This window comes from Peromyscus eremicus, chromosome 4 (assembly GCF_949786415.1).
Source record: "Peromyscus eremicus chromosome 4, PerEre_H2_v1, whole genome shotgun sequence".
NCBI lineage: Eukaryota > Metazoa > Chordata > Mammalia > Rodentia > Cricetidae > Peromyscus > Peromyscus eremicus.
Genome location: NC_081419.1, coordinates 38,704,216 through 38,727,905, shown reverse-complemented (window position 1 = coordinate 38,727,905; position 23,690 = coordinate 38,704,216). Strand labels below are relative to the sequence as shown.

The 23,690-nt window shown below is 41.3% G+C and overlaps 1 protein-coding gene across 10 annotated transcripts in view; it reads left to right on the top strand.

The window, feature by feature from the left end:
• Positions 1-23,690, top strand: part of Baz2b (bromodomain adjacent to zinc finger domain 2B) — a 329,610-nt gene that overhangs the window by 51,041 nt on the left and 254,879 nt on the right. For 9 of the 10 annotated variants that reach the window (XM_059260517.1, XM_059260519.1, XM_059260516.1 and 6 more), the window contains exon 2: positions 3,290-3,392. The gene's annotated coding sequence lies outside the window, so the exon portion shown is untranslated. Of the gene's footprint in view, positions 1-3,286; positions 3,393-23,690 lie in introns of all 10 variants that reach the window. The other variant, XM_059260509.1, reaches the window with a different exon arrangement.

The following is a 23,690-nucleotide window of genomic DNA, read 5'->3' as shown; positions in this document are numbered from 1 at the left end:
CCATCCAGCTGTTTTTTTTTTAATTTTAAAATTTTATTTTAATGTTTTAATTTTTTTTAATATTTCATTAAAAACTAAAACATTTATTTCTATTGTTTTTCATTATTTGTATGTTTGTGGGTATGGGCACATGAGTACAGGTACCCATAGAGGCCAAAGGTCTTTGATCCTCCTAAAGCTGTAGTTACAGGGAGTTGTGAGTCACTGGACATGGTTGCTGGGAATTGAAATCTGGTCCTCTGCAAGAGCAGCAAGCACCCTTAGCTGCTCTGCCTTGTCTCCAGCCCCATGTTCTACATCTTCAGCACTTTTCACTATGCCTGCTCTGTGTTCTGCTGTTAATGTTACTGCGGTTTAAACGCCTTTGAAGAGTTGAGGATGTAGTTTAACTGAAAACTTTATGTCTAGCACGGGCGAGGCTCTTGGTTTCATCCCCAGGACTGGTGAACAAACAGCTTATTAGATAAAGTTAACCTTCCTCTAAAAGACTTTAAAATGTATCAGATAAACCAATCGATAGATGCTGTTTTTGCTTTGTCATCTCAGAATCAGAAAAACTAGCAATAAGACAGTCATACAACAAAGAAAAGTTGAGTAAGTAATGTCTGGATATTAATGTGAGGAGGTCCCTGCAGGTGTTGTGGAAGGCAGGGACATGAACCTTAAGAAGTGAGAGCGAAAACTTGGCTCAGTCCAACTGAGTCTGCAGGCGGGATCAAACTCTGGGAGTCTGATGCCAGACAGTTTATTGCCAAAATATTTAAACATAGTATAATTTGGGGGAAAGTTCACTGGTATAGGACAACCCCCAGTGCACAAGGAAGCATAATTACATAGAAACTCAACTCAGGGTATATGCTATTTCTTCCAAAAAGATGGTTTCTAGAGATAGGCTACCTGCATTAGGATAAGGGCCTATGGAAGGATCTGACATTAGCCACCTTCAGTCCTGGTTGTGGGAGCTTAGGGGAGCCTGTAGCTATACAGATGATGTAATGGTCATTTAGACTACTAGCCACCTCCGGTCTTGGTTGTGAAAGCTTGATATGGCATGGCCCAACAGATGACATAGATTACCGGGCTGTTAATCACCTCCAATTCTCAGCCTTCTGGATGGAAGAACAGGTATTTCCTCTTTTGAGGAGACACCCCTGTGTGATTAACATTCCTAGTTTCCCTGGTGATCTGTGGGTACAAGGACCTTCATGCTCCCAACATTAATGTTAACATTGAAAATTACTGCTATTATGATATGTCAAATTGTACAGTGATTATGCTGTTTAAAAAAAGTGTTATGGGTCTAGGGATATAGGGCAGTGCATGGAATGCTTGGCTCGTATGCATGAAGCCTGAGCATGATTCCTAGCAGCACACTCACACAAGAAGTGAAATGATGGTATATGTGATTTACTTCAGATAATCCCATAAGGCAACTGATAGAAGAAATGTATTTTCCTAGTATCCAAAAATGTTTTGAAAGGATATCTAGGGTTGTCATACTACTATTCCTATTGTTCATAGTCCTTCAAGATTTACCTAATAATACTTAAAAGTTTAAAAATGATCCAAATGCTTTGTACTTAAAACAGAGAAATGCCTGTTGCCTACAACCAATATTAACATTAGAGATACAGATTTCGAGTTTATCAGTAGAGGCTGGAAAGATGCCTCAATGTTAAGCGCATTTGCAGAGGACCATGTTAGGCAGCTCACAAACTCCTGGAACTCCAGCTGCAGAGGCATCTGATGCCTGTATGGGCACACACATGCACATATACATATGAACATATGCATACACATAATTAAAGTAAATCTTCAAAACACAAAAATAGGAGTAATTGTTTCAGTAAAAAGCTTTTGGAGGCCTGTGGGATGGCTCAGTGGTTAAGAGCACAGGCTGCTTTTCTAAAGGACCTGGATTCATTTCCCAGCACCCACATAGTGGCACATAATGATCTGTAACTCTGGTTCCAGATGATTCATTGCTCTCTTTTGGTCTCTATGGGCACTGCACTCACATGGTACACATACACAGAAGCAGACAAAACACCCATACACATAAAATAAAAGATGTTAAAAAGAAATAAAATCTTTTGAGCCAGATGATGGTGGTGCACACTTTTAATCATCCCAACACTTAGGAGACAGAGGAAGGAAAATCTCTGATTTCAAGGCCACCCTGGTCTTACAAAACTAGTTCCAGGACAGCTAGGGCTATACAGAGAAACCCTGTCTTGAAAAAAAAATAACAGCAGCAACAACAAAAAAATCTTAAAAAACAAAATACTGGGAGTTACTGTTTTAATAGAAACTTTTTTTTGTTGGCCTTAGAATGCTCAATGGTTAAGAGCATTCACCACCAAGCCTAATGATATTTCAATCCCCAAAACCCTGAAATTTGTCCTCTGTCCTCCACATGCCCTCCCTCAAAAATAAATATAATAGAAATAACCTTTTGAGTGGAAATCACAATGAGACAGTTGTTGAATATAGATTTCCAGCAGACACACTAGATACTGTGTACTTCATAGCAACAAATTTCATAGCCCACATCGAATGAGAGTCTAGCTGGCCTGGGAAGCACACTGTGGGCAGGGTGTAAAGTCCTAACATATTGCCAGGGAGCTTCCATGACCCACGTAAATTATAAAAAATTAACTTGCCAGCTTGTGCTTACCATTAACACAGATAGTTGTAAGTGAAAAACATAGATAACAATGGGGGCCAGATTTAGAGGACTTAACCTATTTGACATGACACAGTGTGGAAAGATGAGGCAACTTAGGTACAGGTTAGAACTTTGAGGGCTGTTTTTGGGAAAGGAAGCCTAGACACATTACAGGTGAAACATAACACGAAAAAAATCTGGAAACCAGAATAAGAAATGCTTTTTGGGCTGGAGAGATGGCTCAGTGGTTAAGAGCACTGGCTGCTCTTCCAGAGGACCCGAGTTCAATTCCCAGCACCCACATGGCAACTCACAACTGTCTGTAACTCCAGTTCCAGGGGCTCTGACACCTTCACACCAATTCACATAAATAAATAAATTTTTTTTTTAAAAAAAGAAATGATTTTCATATAGAAGACTAATAACTCAAATGCCAACAGGTTTTTTTTTTTTCCAAAGAAAAATGTAGATGCCAGAAGACAATAGGATATCATCTTCAAAGCTGCTACAGTAGATAAGTTAGCCCTGGATTCCATGTCCAGTGGAAGTGTCCTTCAGGAATAATGACAGAATTAAGACAGTTTTATGAATGGAAAACTAAGAGACGTTTGTCTTCAGCAGACCTGTGCTACCAGAAAGGATAATGGAAGTTCCTCATGTGGAAAGGAGAGGATATTAACAGAGCGCTCGGATCCTCAGGAGCCAACAAAGGACAACAGACATGGTAAAAGAAAAGACTGTTTCTATCCTTGAGTTCTTTCAGAAGGTGTATGCATAGTTAAAGCATGATAGTCCTCTAGAGTTTTCATTGCAGTTCGTACCTAAATATATAATAACGTTAATACATAAAACTGCAGTTAAAAAGCTGGGTGTGGCCGGGCGGTGGTGGCGCACGCCTTTAATCCCAGCACTCGGGAGGCAGAGCCAGGCGGATCTCTGTGAGTTCGAGGCCAGCCTGGACTACCAAGTGAGTCCCAGGAAAGGCGCAAAGCTACACAGAGAAACCCTGTCTCGAAAAACCAAAAAAAAAAAAAAAAAAAAAAAAGCTGGGTGTGGTGGTGCACACCTCTAATACACCACTGCGGAGACAGAGGCAGGGGGACTCTCTGGGAGTTGGAGGCTGGCCTTGTCTACATATTAAGTTCTAGGACAGCCAAGACTACACAGAGAGACCCTGTCTCAAAACAAAACAAACTCCAAGAAACAAACAGCAACATCAACAAAAACTGTTATTAAATCACAAGGAAATATACTATATGGGAGGAAGTAAGAAGAGAAATCTATATATTTCCATGATACTATACATTTTATATTAAAAAGTGTTCTAGTTGAACTCTGAAAGAATAAGGTATAGGATTGGAGAGATGACTCAGTAGTTAAGAGCACTAGTTGTTCATCCAGAAGACCCAGGTTCACTTCCCAGCACCCACATGGTGGCTTACATCCATTGGTAACTCCAGTTCCAGGAAATTTGATGCCCTCTTCTGACCTCCATGGACATGCACAGTCATGCATGTGGTGCACATTCATATATGTATCATACATACAAAATAAATAAGTCAAAAAATTTTCTGAAAAGACTGAGTTGTATGTTACAATCTTAGAGAAACTACTAACTAATAAAAAAAATATAGTTAATGAAACAATAAAATGTTAAAAATGAGCTGGGCTTGGTGTGTATGCCTTTAATCCCAGCACTTGGAGTCAGAAGCAGGCAGATCTCTGTGAGTTTGAGGCCAACCTGGTCTACCAAATGAGTTCCAGGACAGCCAGGACTGTTACACAGAGAAACTCTGTCTTGAAAAACAAAAAACAAACAAACAAAAAAGTTAAAATGAAATGCTAAAAATATTTGAATTATTTTTTAAAATGGTATAAGAGGAGGAAGAAGAACAATTACAACAAAGATTTAAAAAATAGAATCAAATGATAAAATTGAGTAAAATCTAATGATATCAATGATTACATTAAATATTAAGTACAAATACCTCGTAAGTGTTAGTGCAGATATGAAGAACATCAAACTATACTATCTATAAGAATTAGTATAAGCCAGGCAGTGGTGGCGCACGCCTTTAATCCCAGCACTTGAGAGGCAGAAGCAGGTGGATGTCTGTGAATCTGAGGCCAGCCTGGTCTACAGAGTGAGTTCCATCCAGGACAGCCAGGAATACAAAGAGAAACCCTGTCTCGATAAACCAAACGGGGAGGCGAGGGAGACAAACTTTGCAATCTTGAGATGGGAGTGATTCTTTATTAGAATAAAGGATAAACCATGAAAGAGAAAGTCAAAATGTATATTGACTTTTTAAAAATAAAAATATAAGTCATCTGAGTGGTGGTGGCACACACCCTTAATCCCAGCACTTGGGAGGCAGAAGCCTCTGTCAGTTCAAGGCCAACCTAGTCTACAAAGTGAGTCCAGGAGAGCCAGAGCTGTTACACATAGAAACCCTGTCTCGAAAAACAAACCAAAACAACAACAACAAAAAGATAACCTGACAAAAACAACTTAAGGGGAATAAATAATTCACTTGTTCGATTTTCAAGCATTTAATACGCAGGGTTGCTTGACCCTGTGGATTCTGGCAGAATGTCAGGACGCCAGGAGTTTATAGTTGACCTTGATGAAGATACGATTCTGACCTGTGGTAGACAGAAAGCACGAGAAGGAGCCCAGAAGATGTGTATTCCAAGGACACACCACCAGTGACCTACTTCCTCCAGCTAATTCCTACCTCTCCAGAACCTTGCAAAAATAGTGCCACGAGCTGTAGACTAACCCTTGATCTATGTTAGAGAAGGCTGTTGAAAGATACTTCATATCAAAGTGTAAGGAAACTGAAAACAGGTATGTAAATTCTTATACAACTGCACTCTTCACTGTAGCCACAAGACAGAAACAACCTCCATGCCCTTTACTAAATGAATATATGAACAAATGATGGTATATTCATATGGTAGAATACTACTCAGCAAACAAAAAGGGAGGAAATGCTGGTAAGTGCTACAATACAAAAGAGCCTTGATAACATCATGCTACAAGAAAGAAGCCAGACAGAAAAAGCCATGTTTGTTGGTTCCATTTATATGAAATATACAGAATAAGTTCAAAATAGATTGGTGATTTCTAGTTCTTAGGGGAAGAATGAATAATGGGTATAATATTTAACTATGTCAAAATAAAACATTTTGTTATTTGTTATTGGGATTTCTGTTTCATAACATTATAAATATACTAGATGCCACCAACTTGTTCCCTTTAAAATGGTCTATTTAATTTTTAACCTGAGTGTGTACATGTGTGCTTGTGTGTGGCCCTGCATATCTAAACATAGAGCCTTATGCATGCTGAAACATGTGTTCTACCACTAAGATGTATCCCCAAGCCTAACATGGATAATTGTATATTGCATGAATTCCCACGCTAAAATACAAAGAGACAAGCTCACAAGGCCACACCTTTGCACAGCAAATGAACTAGATATAATTTTAAAGCCCAGTTCAGTATTACATCTTGTTACCCTTGCAGAGGAACTGGAGTACTTGTTTGCTGCTGACAGGAATATAAAATTTTAAAATCACTTTTAAAACAGCTTGCCGATTATAAAAAATTAGACATAGGCCTGAGGACATGGCTCATTCAGTAATGTGTTTGTCACACAAGCATGATCTATGTTTAAAAACAAACATACACAAAAGAAAAACAACCTAAGAACAATAAAACAAGCACAGTGCACCAGTAGTCCAGCCTGGGGGGAGGGGTGGGAGGGATGGTGGCACAGATACAGGGGGATTCCCACTGCTGGCTGACTAATCAGTGAGAGACATTGTCTCAGAAATTTAAGGTGGAGAGTGATTGAGGAAAATGTGTGACAGTGGGACTGGAGAGATGGCTCAGTAGTTAAGAGCACTGGCTGTTCTCCCAGAGGACCCGGGTTCAATTCCCAGTCCCACATGGCAGCTCACAAACTGTAACTCCAAGATCTGACACCCTCACACAGACATACATACAGGCAAAATACCAGTGCACATAAAATAAAAGTAAATAAATTATTTTTTAAAAATTAAAAAAAAAGAAAATACATAACATCAACCTCTGGCTTCCACATGTATGTACACATGCATACACACCCCATGTACAGATGCACAGACACATGTGAATATATACCCCAGATTTAAACACAAATGAGCCACATGACCCCAGCCATTCTTCTTTTAGGAATTTGCCCAAGAATAAAGAGTATTTGTTCATGCAGACTCCTGTATTCTGATACAGTGATTTACCTAGAAGCTTTATTTTTACTTTCTCAAATTTAAATATTTAGTAGTGGATACATGAATAAAAAAATTGTAGATAGGCCCTTGCAATATAAACTCGACACAATAAAGCCCACCCATTTTTACTATATGATTTCATTCCTAAAAATACTAAAAGCCGGGTTGCATGTCTGTAATTCCAGCACTGTGATGCTGCTGCAGAAGACATAACTAATTGAATAAGTGACTAAATAAATACTTTTTGAAAATAGACAATAGCCAGGCAGTTGTGGTGAGCACCTTTAATCCCAGCACTCAGGAGGCAGAGGCAGGCAGATCTCTGTGAGTTTGAGGCCAGCCTGGTCTACAGAGTGAGTTCCAGGACAGACAGGGTATGCAGAAAAACCCTGTCTTGGGGAAAAAAAAAATCTTAAAAAAAAAAAAAAAAAGTTGAGTGAAACACATTCACTCTACTTAATGTGTCCATATATCAAAACAGGTTATTGTTTTAGTCAGCATTGATTTTTATCTCTGTTTTTGGTTTATTTATTTGTTTGTTTATTTATTTGAGACAGTGTCTCATCTAGCCCAGGCTGGTCTTGAACCCATTATACAGTCAAAGCTAACCTTGAACTCTTAATTCTCCTGTTTGTACTTTACAAGTACTGGAATTACAGGCTGTTCTGCCATGTCCAGCTCATAATGTTAATTTTAAATTAAATATTGGAGAAGATATAGAGTAATTGAAACTCCCATACAATACTCACTGACTTGTACATTTAAAAATGTATAATTGCCTTGTAAAATCAATTTGGCGATTCCTTAAAAGAGTAGCTACAGGGTTATTGTATAATCTGTCAATTTTACAGTTAAATGTATAGTTAAGAAAATGAAAATGTGACTGGGCATGGAGGTGAATGCCTTTAATCCCAGCATTTGGGAGGCAGAGGCAGGCGGATCTCTGTGGTCTACCTGGTCTACAGAACAAGTGCCAGGGCAGCCATGGCTACATAAAAAAAACTCTGTCCTGGGGCTGGGGGGGGGGGGGGAGAACAACTGATGATACATGGTTAGCTGTCAAAATTCTGGTAAGTGGAATAAGCCAGACATAAAAGAACAAATGGTATATGATTCCACTCGTGTGATACTGAATATTGTCAAGTTATTGCTTAATTAATATAGAGTTTCTATTTGAGATGATGGAATCTCTTTGGAAATCAGATGTGATGATAATTGTATAGTTTGTGAGTGTTTAGCCACTGAAGTGTGCAGTTAGAAATGGCTAAATGGTGTATTTTTATTTTATCTTATCATGAAGTTATATACAAAATCATTATAGTATAATGAATAGGAGACTTACAGTTATATCAGCTACAAGCAGTTGACTATTCCACTCCACAACAAAACAAAACATTGAGAAAATTATTATTCCTTAAAAACAACCATAATTTGGGACAATTATGTTGAGAGTCTGTGGTTTTCTTACATCTTATGTTTCTAGGAACCTGGTGAACCAAATGTGAGCTGTAGACAGAGCTCAATGGTGGGACACTTGCTAAGCCTGTGTGAGGGTCTGGCTTCAGTCCCTAAGACCACACAGCTAAGAACAGCAGGAACTGTCTTCTTTTGGTCTTCCAAATATACTAAAATACTAAAAGTCCCCTCTAAAGGCTCATGTATTAGCATGCAAATAGTGAGAGGTGGGACTCTTCAGAAGCGATTACATCATAATGGCTCATTTAATGAATGGATTAATCCATTGATGGACTTCAAATTTGATGGTTTTGAGAAGTAAGGCCCGATTGGAGGATATCGATCACAGGTAGCAGATTTTGAAGGCAGTTTTGTAGATGAATTTCTAAAAGGTCTTATAAAATAAAAAACACGGAGCCAGATATAGGAGTGAAAGCCTTAAAGAGATCAGGAAAATAGGGAAAGCCACAGCTAACCTTACCTCACCTCGGCAGCTTCCAAATTTGAGTTACTTCCTATCTCCCCATGCCTTTATTGCCTTGCTGTTCTACCATCAGATTTGCTCTCTCTGTTCAACTACATCACTTCCTTTTCCTGCCCAGCTCGGTCACTTCCTGTCTCTCTGTACAGACCTCCAGACCTCCATGGTTAACTAGTGTTGGAATTTAAGGCATGTGCTGCCATAACCGGCTCTGTGTCCAGTGTGGCCTTGAACTCACAGAGATCCTGCCTGCCAAGTGATAGGATTAGAGGCATGTGCTAACATTGCATGACTTCTGTCTTGTGGCTGACTTTTTCCTCTGATCTCCAGGCAAACTTTATTTATTAAAGCCCAAATAAAATATCACCACATTTCAGCATAAATAAAATATCACCACACAGTTTCTTTTCCTCATCTCTTCCTTTCCATGTAGCTCTCTTCACTTCCCGGTACCAAAAGGTGAAAAACTTTGCATAGACTGTCTGCTGTGATGTTCTTGCATGACTAAAAATTGCTGAAATGACCTGGACATGGTGAAAAAAGATGAGTAATCCCAGTACTGGAGGTGAATCAGGATTATTTCAGGTTTATGGACAGCCTGGGCCATGTGATGAGACATTGTCTCAAAATAAAACACATCTGCCACTAAAACAAAAAAAAAAAATTCAAAACCACAAAAACACATTTTACAGATAAAAATTTTATGATAAATAAGTTCCATTTCACTAATTAAAAGACAAAAATAATATATTCCTACCAATCCTACCAGCTGATCTTACAAATGTACTTGGGAAAAGAGAAATACACAAAAATCTACAGTACCAAGAAAAGTAAATAAAGAGGGTGTGGAAGCTTGGCAAAGGAGTGCCTGTAAGAATGCACCATGGATTTTCACTAAGGAGAAAGCTAGAAGAAGGAAGTGTAAATCACATGCTTCTTAGGGAATACAAACAGTTCTAGTCGTTAGATAAAAGATGACTTGGGGTCAGTGAGGTGACTCAGTGGGTAAAGGTGTTTGCCACCAAGCCTGATGCCTTGAGTTCCTAGTTCCCACGTGGTGGAAGGAGGGGACTGACTCCTGCAAGCTGTCCTGTAACCAGTACATCTGTGCTACACACACATAATAAAGAAGTTCAGAAGTAATTGAAACTTCTTTTAAAGGACCGATTCTTTCTTTTTTAAAAAAAAAGATATATTTATTTATTATGTATACAGTGTTCTGCCTGCACGTATGCCTGCAGGCCAGAAGAGGGCACTAGATCTCATTACAGATGGTTGTGAGCCACCATGTGGTTGCTGGGAATTGAACTCAGGACCTTTGGAAGAGCAGCCAGTGCTCTTAACCTCTGAGCCATCTCTCCAGCCCTATATATTCATCTTAAAAGAGAATTCATTAGAGCAGCTTACAGGCTGTGGGTCTGGCTATTACAACAATGGCTGTTTTCTGATAGAAAGGCCAAGAATTCAGTAGTTGTTCAGTCCATAAAGCTGGATATCTCCGTTTGTCTTTGATTTGTTTCGGAATCTCAAAGAAGTGGGTCTGTGCTGGTTTGAATCAAAGTGGCCCCCATAGGCTCATAGAGAGTGGCACCGTAAGGAGGTGTGGCCTTGTCAGAGTTATGGCCTTGTTGGAGGAAGTGTGTCATTGGGAGTGGACTTTGAGGTTTCAAATGCTCAAGCCAAGCCTAGTGACTCTCCCCATTGCCTGCTAATCCTGATGTAGAACTCTCCGCTACCTCTCCAGCACCATGACTGCATGCTGCCATGCTTCCTGCCATGACAATAATGGACTAAACTTCTGAACTATAAGCCAGACCCAGTTAAATGTTTTCCTTTATAAGTGTTGCCTGTGGTCATGGTGTCTCCTCAAACAATAGAGACTCTGACTTAGACAGGGTCCTAATACCAGTGAAGGAATGCCTCAGCAGCAGGATAGATGAACTGGCCAGTGAGAATAAGGGCTAGCAAATGCAAAAGCTTCTTCCATACCCTTTTATGGGGGCTGTCACCAGAGGTGTGGCCCAGATTTAGGTTGGGTCTTCCCACCTAAAATGATCCATTCAGAAAGATCCCCACAGGTGTGCTCAGCTGCTTGGGTTTTAGTTGATTCAGATGTAGTCAAGTTGACAACCAAGATTAGCCAACACACTAGATAAGGCTTGAGTCCCTTGAGTAGGACCATCCAGGTCAGTTGGGTAACCTGGAAGGTTAGTTTCAGTTCAATCCCTGGGACCCACATGATGGAAGGCAAGAACTGACTCCTGCAAATTGTCCTCTGTCCTGTACACATAGGACATAGCATGTGCACCTACAAATATGTTTACACAATAAAAAATAAGTGTAATAAAATTTTAAGATCTATTATCTCTATTTGATTCATGCTCTATGTTGGTGTGTCTGATCAGGACTTCCCAAGTCTCTCTAGGAAGGTGGCAGGCATTTCTTCTGCTCCCTGGATTACTTGAGAAACCTTGGGGTAATTTAAGGGTTTATTGTGGATTCTTTGTTTAAACCTTCTAAAGTACACAGAAAGAAATGCTTTTGTCTCCATCCCCCTGGGGGGCGCTTTAATCCCATTCACAGTTATTCATAGGGACTGCCTGCCCACCAGTGTTCTGTCATGTCAGTAATCTTCCTCTTGATTCATCTCAGACATTTCTTTTTTTTTTTTTTTTTTTTTGGTTTTTCGAGACAGGGTTTCTCTGTGTAGCTTTGCGCCTCTCCTGGAACTCACTTGGTAGCCCAGGCTGGCCTCGAACTCACAGAGATCCGCCTGGCTCTGCCTCCCAAGTGCTGGGATTAAAGGCGTGCGCCACCACCGCCCGGCTCATCTCAGACATTTCTTTCCTGTACATTCTGCAGCCCCTAAGACTACAGTCTTCATGGCTGTTAAGGTTTAGTTAAGAAGTAGCATGAGCGGATCTTTGTGAGTTCGAGGCCAGCCTGGTCTACTGGTCTACAGTCTACAGAGTGAGATCCAGGAAAGGCACCAAAGCTACACAGAGAAACCCTGTCTGGGGGGGGGGGGGGGGAGTAGCATGAGGACCTGCAAGATGTCTCAGCAACTACAAGTGCCTGCCACCAAGCCTGTGACCTGAGTTCAGTGGTTATAACTCACAGGGTAGAAGCAGAACAGACTCCTGCAAGTTGTCTTCTGACCTCCACACATATACTGTGGCAAGTGTGAACTCTCTCTCCCACCTCACTCCTTTGGTGCACACACACACACACACACACACACACACACACACACACACATGCACGCACACACAGAGTAAAAAAATGTAAATACAAAAAATTTTAAAGTATGATTTCTAAAAAACGAATTACCATGATATCTTTTTGTGTCAAATTAAAGGATTGGGCTAGTCCCTAGAAAATGTCTATATACTTGTTAGGGTTTTCTAAAAATGTACCCAGGTTAGTTCTTATTTGTCTTAAATCTTGGAGGAAAAAGGGAGGATGGAGCCAATTGCGTCTTCCTTCAGGCCCTAGGTATGCCTCTGTCAGTAAAGGAGGTGGATATAGGGAGTTTGGGGTTGGGTTCCCCTGTGTAGGGTGGACAGCAAGGAGATATTGAAAGTATTTTCTTCCTATATGGAGGCTTTCCCTCATCTTTTGGATAATTTCCCTGCCTAGGGGGTGTAATTAAAGTTTCTGGAGTAAGCTATAAGCATAGCTTGGGGTTGTGAATCCATGTGGCATTTTTGACATAAAACAGGTTTATCTCTCAAAGCAAAGAAAGCTTGCACGTAAGAAACCTCAGATCTTTCCCCCTCCTCCCAGAAAAACAAGTCTAATTGTAAAATAATAGGATGTTTAATGCTTCCCTTCGGGGGCCACTTTTCTCCATCTGCCAACTGATATTCAGGCCAAAATTGATGGCAGAAAACCATCCAGCGGGTGGGGGTGTCTGGGGTCAAAAATAAGTATTCACAAGGATATGCTGCAGGGGAGGACTCTGGGTTGTTCATCAGTATGATAGCGAAAGAGAAAACACATCCCTGATTTTATTATCCCTGATTCTATGGATTGCAGAGCATCCCTTCACTCCTCTCATTTTTAACCACAAGAGGGCCCTCTCCTTTATCTTTAGAGACCGCATGAGGGGCCCCAGCTTGGTACTGCAGCTGGCCTTGTCCTGCTGGAGGTCAGAAGGCTTGGGCCTTATGTTCAGATTTTCTAATTATATCTGGATATATTATCCTTTAAATTTTTCTGGGCCAGTAAGAAAGATCTCTGTATGAGGCTCTTCAGGGTCACTGCTAGCAGGGAGGGGCATTTGGCCTAAGAGGTGTCCAGATAGTAAGTCACCCTTTAGATTTGAAGATGGACAAACATGAATATCAGGTAGAAGGAGGAGGAGGAGAAGGAGGAAGAGCCATTCACAGAATCCTTAGGGATTATAGGGCCACCTATCCTATCTTATCTGGTCCAAATTATGTCATTATATAAGCATAAGACTTGGGATCTCCATTGGCAAAGTAGCAAGTGGAAAGTGGCTAAGTAATGAATTTTCTTTTGAAGTCTGAGTGTAGATCTGGCCATTCTGCCTGTCTGTATGGTCTATGTTAATGGGACCCAGAGTAAAATTTCTTTTCTACAAGTTGGGACTTGCTAGTTGTCCTGTTTTCCATTGCCCTTGGAGCAAGAGGGACAGTTGGGGTATGCCAGTTCAAGAATCTGTTTAAGAATTCAATTCCTTAAATTCTTTCTATTGTCAGAGAAGAAGTCTCTCTCCCTGCCAAGCATCTACCATTTCCTAATGTATGGAGCTGTAAGCACTATCTACCCTGTAGGACTCCACAGGCAATTCATCTGAGCTTATGCAGGCCATCAAAGGTAGAGGGATATGTCCTATACCCTAGGGGTGAGCCTTTCAGGAGGGTGACCTCCCATTCAGGCAGCTAGGGGTGGTGTTCTAGCCAGAAGCTTTCAGGATTGTTTCCATCATTAAGAGTAAAGGAGATCCTGTAGGCTTTTGTCATAGTCATGAGAGAATTCAGAGATTAGACAAAGAATTGAGAGAAGGCTTTCATTATAAGGGAAAGCCCATGCTCAGTGTTCTCAGGGCAAGGGACTTCCACCAAGTTTGGGGAGCACATCTGTGGGCACACTTAATCTTTTATAGGGATAGTGTCAGCAAGAAGGAAATAAAGACAAGGGAATGAGCCACTTGACAGTGTTGGCTTTTGTTGGGGAGAAAGAGAACCTGCAGAGAGGGTTTCTGGTGTAAAAGTGGAACCTGCTGTCTGACTACTAGCTGGGATTCTGAAAGGGGAGAAAGAGGTGGGTAGGAAGGAGATTAAAAAGTTTCTCTTGAAGCCTGAGGTTGGCCATTGCTAGGGGTAACCAGGGCATGTTAAGTTAAAGATCCTTGGGTGATTATAGACATCTCTCCTGGCCTACATACCATTGCTGGGAGTTGATAGCACAGAGAAGACGAGAATCCAGAGAACAAATTATTTTAGTTTTGGGAGCCAAATTACTTTAGGTTTTGTAATTGTCATTGTCAGACCAAAATGGAGGAGCTTTCCAAGATGTCATGGCCATAATTAACACCAGGGATTTTCATCCCTTAGTCTTAACAAGTGAAGAAAGGTAGAAGTCTAGTTTTGAAGTTTTTTCTTCCTTGGGAGTGGAAATCTTAGGTGCATGATGTAGGAAAGCCAGATGCACTATGTGCGTCTCTTAAGTTGGAATAACTGGAAAATGTACAGGACCATCATTTTAGTATGAGACTTTTGGAGTAGAGAAGCTATACATTTTATAAACAGGTTAAAAATGAAAGGATCAAGTATGAGGGGTGGAACAGTCTTTACCAACCAGTTGGGAAGGACAAGGGCTGACTTTTTGTTGTTGTTTGTTTGTTTGTTTGTTTTTTGAGACAGGGTTTCTCTGTGTAGCTTTTGGAGCCTGTCCTGGAACTCACTTTGTAGACCAGGCTAGCCCCAAACTCACAGAGATCCACCTGGCCTCGAGTGCTGGGATTAAAGGCGTATGCCACTCCGACTCAAGGCTGACTTCTTAAGTGTGGCTCAAATTGAGCAGTCCATTGGCTTTTGTACTCTAATGGAGCAATTGAGCTTCCTTGTGTTGCTTTTGTGCCTCTTCCTGTATCTGACTTGTAATGCTAATGAACATCCAGCAGGAAGTCCTAACAAGGACACATCATCTGCCTTGCTCAGTTAGCAAGTAATCTGGGGCAAAATGCTTGTCCAAAGTCAGCATGAACCACTGAATCAATCTAATGATCTGCAGTACTTTGAATTCATTACCTGAAGTTCAAATAATCATGGCATAGACCCTGTGACAGTCAGCATTGTATGCTGTTCCTCCAACTGCCCCACTCAATGCCATGGTGTATGTTTACAGCTCTGTAATTAAGATGGGAGAGTAGTAGTGGGAATAAAGGCTTGTAAATAATTATGGTCTCATTTGAGTGGGCCACTTGATTCCCATCCACACTTTATATACCCCAACCTTACCCTGCCTGGAATTAAGAAACATCAAGGGCATTCAAGGCAGAGGAAGCCATTTTCTAGAACCAAGTTTCAATTGGAGGTAAGGTGGGCTTTTGAGAGAAGCTAAGGAGGACAACGAGTCATGGAGTGCTGAGTGTGCCTTGATGAGGGGCTATGTTTTTGGTCCAGTTGAGTCCCTATTAGATGCCTTTCGTTGTAGTTCTAGTAAATATATTTTGATACAGGACAGTTTAATGGAAAGCTTTATCACAAATATCTGGGGCCCTGTGAAGGGAAGAAATATGTAACATGTCTGAGAATTATGTGATTCCTGAAGACTGGTAAAAGTATCAATAAAATCTTGGCCCTGGGTATATGAGAAGGTTTAGGGTCTCCTGGGGTCATCTGTGGAACATGAGCTCTTATATGTTAATGGGTCTCTAGTGATACTGAAGTCAGCTCCAATATTAGTATCTGAGATAAAATATTTAAGTTGGAAACAAAAGGAATCCTATCCTCTTTGTTGGTGTGAGGGGTATTATACCATTAGTATGAGCGTAAAGTTTGTTTGACTACTGTCCAAGAAGACATCTTTTATGGTTTGCAAGGGTTCCAAGTACAGATGGCCAGATTCCCAGTTGTGGTTGTTGGTTGTGTTATAGGTGTGGATTTGAGTCCCAAGGTACCCATTGGAGTTTCCAGGCTCTTGTGTCTCAGGACAAAGAATTACACCAGACACATGATTAGAAGGAGCAATAGAGACAGTTTATTAAGAAAGGAACACACTCCTGAGAAGTGGAAGTGGGCTAGTGAGCTGAAGAAAAACATGCTAAAAAAGCCACAGCCCCATATAGGTCATTTACATAGCACCACCTCTCCCCTGTTTGTATTGTGCAGGTCTTTCTAAAGTTTGCTGATGTATGTAGGCCATGTAGGGGAGGGTTTCCAGTCTTTCTCTGCCAATTGTCTTTTTTCATGTTAATGATGGTGTCTCTCTTTGCAGCCTCAAAAATCTAGTCCTATTTTGGCCCTTAAGTATGGTTTAGGAAAGCAGAACATAGACATTACTCCTTTGCTTTTGTGTTTGGGAGAACTGAGGTAACCCGAATAGGTAAAACATTAGTTAAGAGACCGGAAATGAAATGGGTCATGAGTGTAGACTGGATAAAGAGGGCGATGGGAAGATCAGTTAAAGTACCTGGGGTGCACGGGGGTCTGCAAAAATCAGTCACATTATCAAGTCAGGATTCAAGAATGACTCCCAGCTAGATAATGTTGATAACATTATATAAATTCTAAATGTTTACTTTTATGGTCCCTCATGAAGGGAAGGCTTCAATCTCTAAGGATATAGGTCCCATCAGAGTTGTTTTCTGTTTCCTGAGAACCCAAAAGAGATAGGTTTTATTTCAGAAAGTTGAATCCAAATGGTATTCCACTTAGCTCGACAGTAGAGAGTGTATATAAAAGAACCTGGTATGTGGCTCACGCCTTTCATCCCAGTACTTGGGAAGCAGAGGCAGGTAGATCTCTGAGTTCCATGCTAGTCTGGTCTACAGTGCTATTTCCAGGACAGCCAGGGCTACACAGAGAAATCCTGTCTTCAAAAAAAACAAAAAACAAAAAACAAGGAGAAAAAAAAAAACAAAACCCAAACACCAACAAACCTGGTATGGCCCTTATTAGGGTTATCAGAGGGTGTGACTCTTCCCTGTTGGATAATCTAAATCAGAAGTTCCTGGGTGGGGGCCTGTTTATAGCCTTGAAATAAGTGAGCTGAGTAAAGTCTGTTTGCCACTTCTCACCTAAGTAGGTATATCTCCTTTAGACTGAGTTAAAAATCAGTAGCTACTAAGACTTTTTTTTTCTCCCTCCTCTCTCTCTCTCTCTCTCTCTCTGGGTTTTTTTGTTTGTTTGTTTGTTTGTTTGTTTGTTTGTTTGTTTTGTTTTGTTTTTTGAGACAGGGTTTCTTTGTGTAGCTTTGCGCCTTTCCTGGATCTCTCTCTGTAGACCAGGCTGGCCTCGAACTCACAAAGATCCACCTGCCTCTGCCTCCCGAGTGCTGGGATTAAAGGCGTACGCCACCACCGCCCGGCTCTCTTTGGTTTTTTGAGACAGGGTTTCTCTCTGTAGCTTTGGCTGCCCTGGAACTTGCTCTGTAGACCAGGCTGGCCTCTAACTCACAGAGATCCACCTGCCTCTGCCTCCAGAATGCTGGGATTAAAGGTGTGTGCCACCACCCTGCTCTGTTCTTTCTTTTCATGTGAGTCAAGGTCTTACTGTGTAACCCTGGCTGGCCTGGCACTCAGTGTACCCATTCTTGGCCTGGGTACCATCTTCCTGTTTCAGACTCCTAAGTGTTGAGATTACAGGTGTGTGCCACTATCCCCAGCTGGGACCCTCTTTCCATATTATATTATAGCTCATTCCATCTGTCCTAGATTCTCTCCGTAATTGATAATCTCTTGGTTCTCTGAGTCATAAAGTAAATATTTATTCAGGAAGGGCCTCTACATAGCATATAAAAAAAGCTAAATTATAAGGTATCTTTGGGACGTCTTCTTGTTCTGGGAAGGGCTGTGGGTAGCAATTTTAGCCAGGACTAGAAGTTTACTGACAAGGTCTTTTAAGTGTAGGACTAGCCTTTCCAGCCTTTTTGGAGGACTGGTTTTTCCATGCTGCGTGAAGATGATCAGTAATACCAAGTGGAGTGGGGACTATCTGTTGTTTTTGTTGGCAAGGAAGATTGCTCAACACTCTGTAGGAATGATCCCTTTTAGTAATTGCCTTAGAAACTTCATGTACCTTTTCTTTTTTTCCCTTATTTATTTATTTATTTTATTTTTTATTTTTTATTTTTTATTTTTTATTTATTTTTTTTTTTTTTTGGTTTTTCGAGACAGGGTTTCTCTGTGTAGCTTTGCGCCTTTCCTGGGACTCACTTGGTAGCCCAGGCTGGCCTTGAACTCACAGAGATCCGCCTGGCTCTGCCTCCCGAGTGCTGGGATTAAAGGCGTGCGCCACCACCGCCCGGCTATTTTTTATTTTTTCAAGAGCTGAGGACCGAACCCAGGGCCTTGCGCTTGCTAGGCAAGAGCTCCACCACTGAGCTAAATCCCCAACCCTCATGTAGAACTCATGTAAATTCCCTGTAGAACTCAGACCACCAGGTGAATGTGCCAGTAAAGGATAACTGTTTATATTATTGTAATAAGCGATCTGAGTGAGATCTGTTTGCCACTTCTCACCTAAGTAGGTATACCTCCTTTGGAATGTGTAGACGAAATTCTAAACAGTTTTAGTAAATAAGAAACACAGAGCCAAATACAGAGGTAATAGCCAAAGAGATCAGAGAGCCACGATTACCTTATCTTACCACCTCACCACCATCACTTCCCCAGAGAGAGCTTCTTCCTGTCTGATTTGTGTTTTTATTGCCTTTCTGTTCTGCTTTCTCATTGGCTCTAAGCCCAGCCACACAACTTCCTCCTCACTGCCAGTCTATACAGACCTTCAGGTCTCTATGGTTGGTGCTGGTATTAAAGGCGTGTGTCACCATGCTTGACTGTGTCCTTGACCACAGAGACTTTGCCTGTCATGTGATTGGGATTAAGGGTGTGTGCTACCACCGCCAGACTTCTGCTTATGGCTCCTATGTGACCTCACTATGTGACCTCTGATCTCTAGGCAAACTTTATTTATTAACATACAAATAAAATCACATTTCAGCACAATTAAAATATCATCACAGGCAGGCAGTGGTGGCGCACGCCTTTAATCCCAGCATTCGGGAGGCAGAGCCAGGCAAATCTCTGTGAGTTCAAGGCCAGCCTGGACTACAGAGTGAGTTCCAGGAAAGGCACAAAGCTACACAGAGAAACCCTGTCTCGAAAAACCAAAACCAAAACCAAACAAACAAACAAAACTGCGGTGGCCATGCCCGCGGGGGAGAGTGCTGATCGGAAGAATCACAGCCATGCTTACCTTTTTAGAGCTTTATGGGGGGGGGGGGGGAGGACAGACAGAAGGAGAGAGTGGAAAGAGAAGAGGGGGAGAGAAGACAGACGGAAGAAAGGAGCGAAAGGAAAGAGAGGGACGCACAGAGGGCCCACCCGCATTTTAGGCTGGGACGCTGTTGCAGGCTGAGGACAGAATCCTTACAGTTGGAACAGTAGTTTTTTATCTAGGGCCTAGCATCCTTCTGGTTTATTTTGATGACTTCTTAGGCAAACCAAACTTTTTCATCTTGGGAATAAGTTGGTCTGTGTTCCATCTTATTTTCTTGGGATAGTAAAGCTGTCTGTAGTCCTCTCCATGAGGTCGTTTTCTCTAGAGTCTTCCTCGCTGCCTGCCTACAAAATCATTTTTTAAAATAATATTAGTATCTCTTTTTGTGGCCTGTTCACTGAACAACCGTCAGTTCTAATGCCTTTTGAATTGCCTGTTAGATTTTGTCTGCCAGGTTGTTATTGGGGGATCTTTTTTCTCTGTCAATGATTCCCTTCCCAGGCAGTGATGGCACATACCTTTAATCCCAGCCCTTGGGAGGCAGAGTCAGGTGGATCTCTGAGTTCAAGGCCAGCCTGGTCTACAGAGTGAGTTTCTAGGACAACCAGGGCTACACAAAGAAACCCTGTCTCTAAGAAAAACAAAATAAATCAAATGCCTAACAGTAAGTTGAAGAGTTTTCACTACCAGAAATGATAAAGATTTGAAGTGATATGTTAATTGGTTGGTTTACTTGACTTACATTGTTTTTATAAAATCACAATATCACTTGTAACCTATTTATAATTTAAAATAATTTGAGCATATAAAATATTTTAAGAATTTTTTGGGCAACCTAGGTCATGTAGAGAATACCTGTGATCCCATCATCTAGTAGTCTAAGGTGGGGGGGCCCTGATTTCAAGGCCAACATGGTATAGCTATTAAGAACCTATCTTGCAGCCAGGCGGTGGTGATGGTGCACGCTTTTAATCCAAGCACTTGAGAGGCAGAGCCAGGCGGATCTCTGTGAGTTCAAGGCTAGCCTGGACTGTTTCACAGAGAAACCCTGTCTCAGGAAAAAAACAAAAACAAAAAGCCACCACCAACAACAACAAAAAAAAAAAAACCCCATCTCAACCCATAAAGTAGAGGGGTTTTCTTTGTTTGTTTTTTGCTCAGAGTTTGTATATGAAAAGAATAAAAACACTTTCCAGAGCTCAGAAAAAATACTTTCAAACCTATGTGGAAAAATACTTTATTAAGACATACTTCATGACTGAAAAAATTTTTTTCCTTTTTCTTTTTGAGACAGGGTCTCACTACATTTACCAGACTGGTCTTGTCTCAACTGATCCCCTCTAGCCAGCCCCCACCCCCCAGAGTAATAGAACTATAAATGTGTACCACTGTGCTATGCTGGACTTGAAGGTTTTTGTTTTTTCCTCTTTTCGATAACTTCATAAAACTGCTGTACCAACTGTACTACTGAATTCAGCTGTCAGTTTTTAGTCTTTTTACCCAGCTTGCCATTGTCAGTTGAAATAATACAAGTAAACAGCTTTTACGGCCATGATGTCTCCATCTCTTTCTCTCTCCTCTGGTATTGGTTGTTTTTACTCTTTGCTCTTTGGTCTTTTGGTGGCCCGTCACCCAGCTCCTAAATAAATACACACAGAGACTTATTATTACTTATGAATGCCCGACCTCAGCTTGGCTTGTTTCTAGCTAGCATTTTCTTAAATTATCCTGTCTATCTTTTGCTTCTGGGTTTTTACCTTTCTCTATTTCTATATACCTTTTCTTTTTTTTTTCTTTCCATCGTCTACCCTTAATTTCTAGAATATTATTCTAGAGTTTGCTTTGACCTCACAGGCCCTCTTCCTCAATTTCCTTTTCCAGTTTTCCACAACTTCTAAATATCAGAACGCCAAAGAGTTTTTTCCATCAATACTCTTTGGTGATTTCAACCATTTTGTGGCTTTAAATACTAAAAACAAAGAACTCCTAAATTTTTATTTCCTGCCTGAATCTTTTCCTGAAGTTCAGTTTGTATAAAGTAGCTATATTCATGCTTAACATCTTCACATGGATGCTTAGATTACCGGTATCTGTGAGTTAACATGTCTAAAGCAATCTACTGACCTATACCAGACCCTGATTTCATCATCCAGTGTATCTGTTTTTGCAGTCTGCCTATGTAAATAAATCTTCAGTCCTCTGTTTCCTGGAGACAAAATCTACCATCATTCAGTCTATTCTTTTTTTTTATATTATCTAGGCAACCAATCAACAGATCTTTTAGCCCTACTTTCAGGAAAATTTCTGAATCTGACCCCTTTCTAGTACATCCATCACTGCTGTCTTAATCGTTGATCTGTTGTAACAAAACACTATAAACCATGTGGTTCATACATAGTATGCATGTCTTTTTCACAGTTGTGAGCGCTGGGAAGTGTAAGATCAAAGGCATACAACCAAATATCCTATGTTGTGAGGGACTGTCTTCTGGTTCAGAAATAGTGCCTTTTCATTCTTTGGTCATATGGTAGAAGGGCAGATGAGTTCCTTGTTGTTTATTTATTGGTTTGTTTCTACATCCCGACTGCAGTTGCCTCTCCCTCCTCTCCTCCCAGCCCGTCCCCACCACTTGGGTCTGTTTTATAAAGACACTAAACCCACTAGTGAACATTCTGCTCTCATGACTTAACCACCTTCCAACAGCTCCAGGTCTTAATACCATTATTTTGAGAGCTGGAATTTTAACATATGAATTTGGGAGGCTTAAACCTCAAGACCATTAGCAATTACCATCTGGTTCTAAGCTCCCCTAGTCCCTAGTTTGAATGTTTTGAGGAACTTTTATGTGGTCTAACTTCCAATCTTGTTTTGCCACAGTGTTTCTGCCCCCCATCCCCGTGTGTGTGTGTGTGTGTGTGTGTGTGTGTGTGTGTGTGTGTCTGTGTGTGTACAAATTAGGAGCCAAAGTATGTTTTATAGCAATGAGATGGATTCTGTAACAAACCCCAGCCATTTTCCTTACCTTATCTTCACCAGAAAAAAAAAAATAGTCTCTCCTAATATGCATCCATTTGCTTTTAATGTCTCTAATCAAGTAGTAACCACAGATTTTGGGTGTGTACGGATGCTAGTCAGTTGGAGTGTGTACTCCTGAAGGGTTATTGTTTGTACTTTTCCACCCACACATATGTACTGGTAATTTCCGACCTTAAAAATGGACATACACAGGCTGGAGAGATGGCTCAGTGGTTAAGAGCATTGGCTGTTCTTCCGGAGGTCCTGAGTTCAATTCCCAGCACCCACATGGTGACTCACAACCCTCTGTAATGAGATCTGGTGCCCTCTTCTGGCTGTAGAGATACATGCTGGCGGAATGCTGTATGCTTAATAAATAAATAAATCTTAAAAAAAAATGTACATACACAAGCCAGGTGGGCAGGTGTGGCGCACGCCTTTAATCCCAGCACTCGTGAGGCAGAGCCAGGCAGATCTCTGTGAGTTTGAGGCCAGCCTGGGCTACAGAGTGAGTTCCAGGTCAGGCTCCAAAGCTACACAGAGAAACCCTGTCTCGAAACAACCCCCCCCCAAAAAAAAATAGGTATCGTAAAATTCATACAGCCAGTTGACTGTCAGAGAAGGCTTTAGTTGATTTTCAGTATATTCCTCCCCCCCGCCCCCCCAGGGCTTCTCTGTGTAGTTTTGGTGCCTGTCCTGGATCTTGCTCTGTAGACCAGGCTGGCCTCGAACTCACAGAGATCTGCTTGGCTCTGCCTCTGCCTCCTGAGCGCTGGGATTAAAGGCGTGCGCCACTACTGCCCAGCTCACTATACTCTTTTTATTGATTGAACTTTGGATCTTGGTTCTGGTTTTGTATTAGCTTGGGCCCTTGTGCTTTTTAAGCAAGCATTGAGCTACACTCTGTTCACCAAATTCTTGTTCTGTACCACTAGCCGTAGCCATCTATTGTTGTAGGTTGTGAGTGAATGTAGTTCTAACATGAACATTATTATTTTGTTTAATTAAATGAGGAAGATGAAAGTGAACCAATAATGGGGCCTGATGTGGTGGTACATTTTTGTAATAACCAGCTAAAACAGGAAGATAAAGTGGGCTGGTGGCTGGCACATGCCTTTAATCCCAGCACTTGGGAGGCGGAAGTTCAAGGCCAACCTGGTTTACAGATTGAGTTCCAGGGCTACACAGAGAAACTCTGTCTTGAAAAATGAAACAGCCGGGCGGTGGTGGCGCACGCCTTTAATCCCAGCACTCGGGAGGCAGAGCCAGGCGGATCTCTGTGAGTTCGAGGCCAGCCTGGACTACCAAGTGAGTCCCAGGA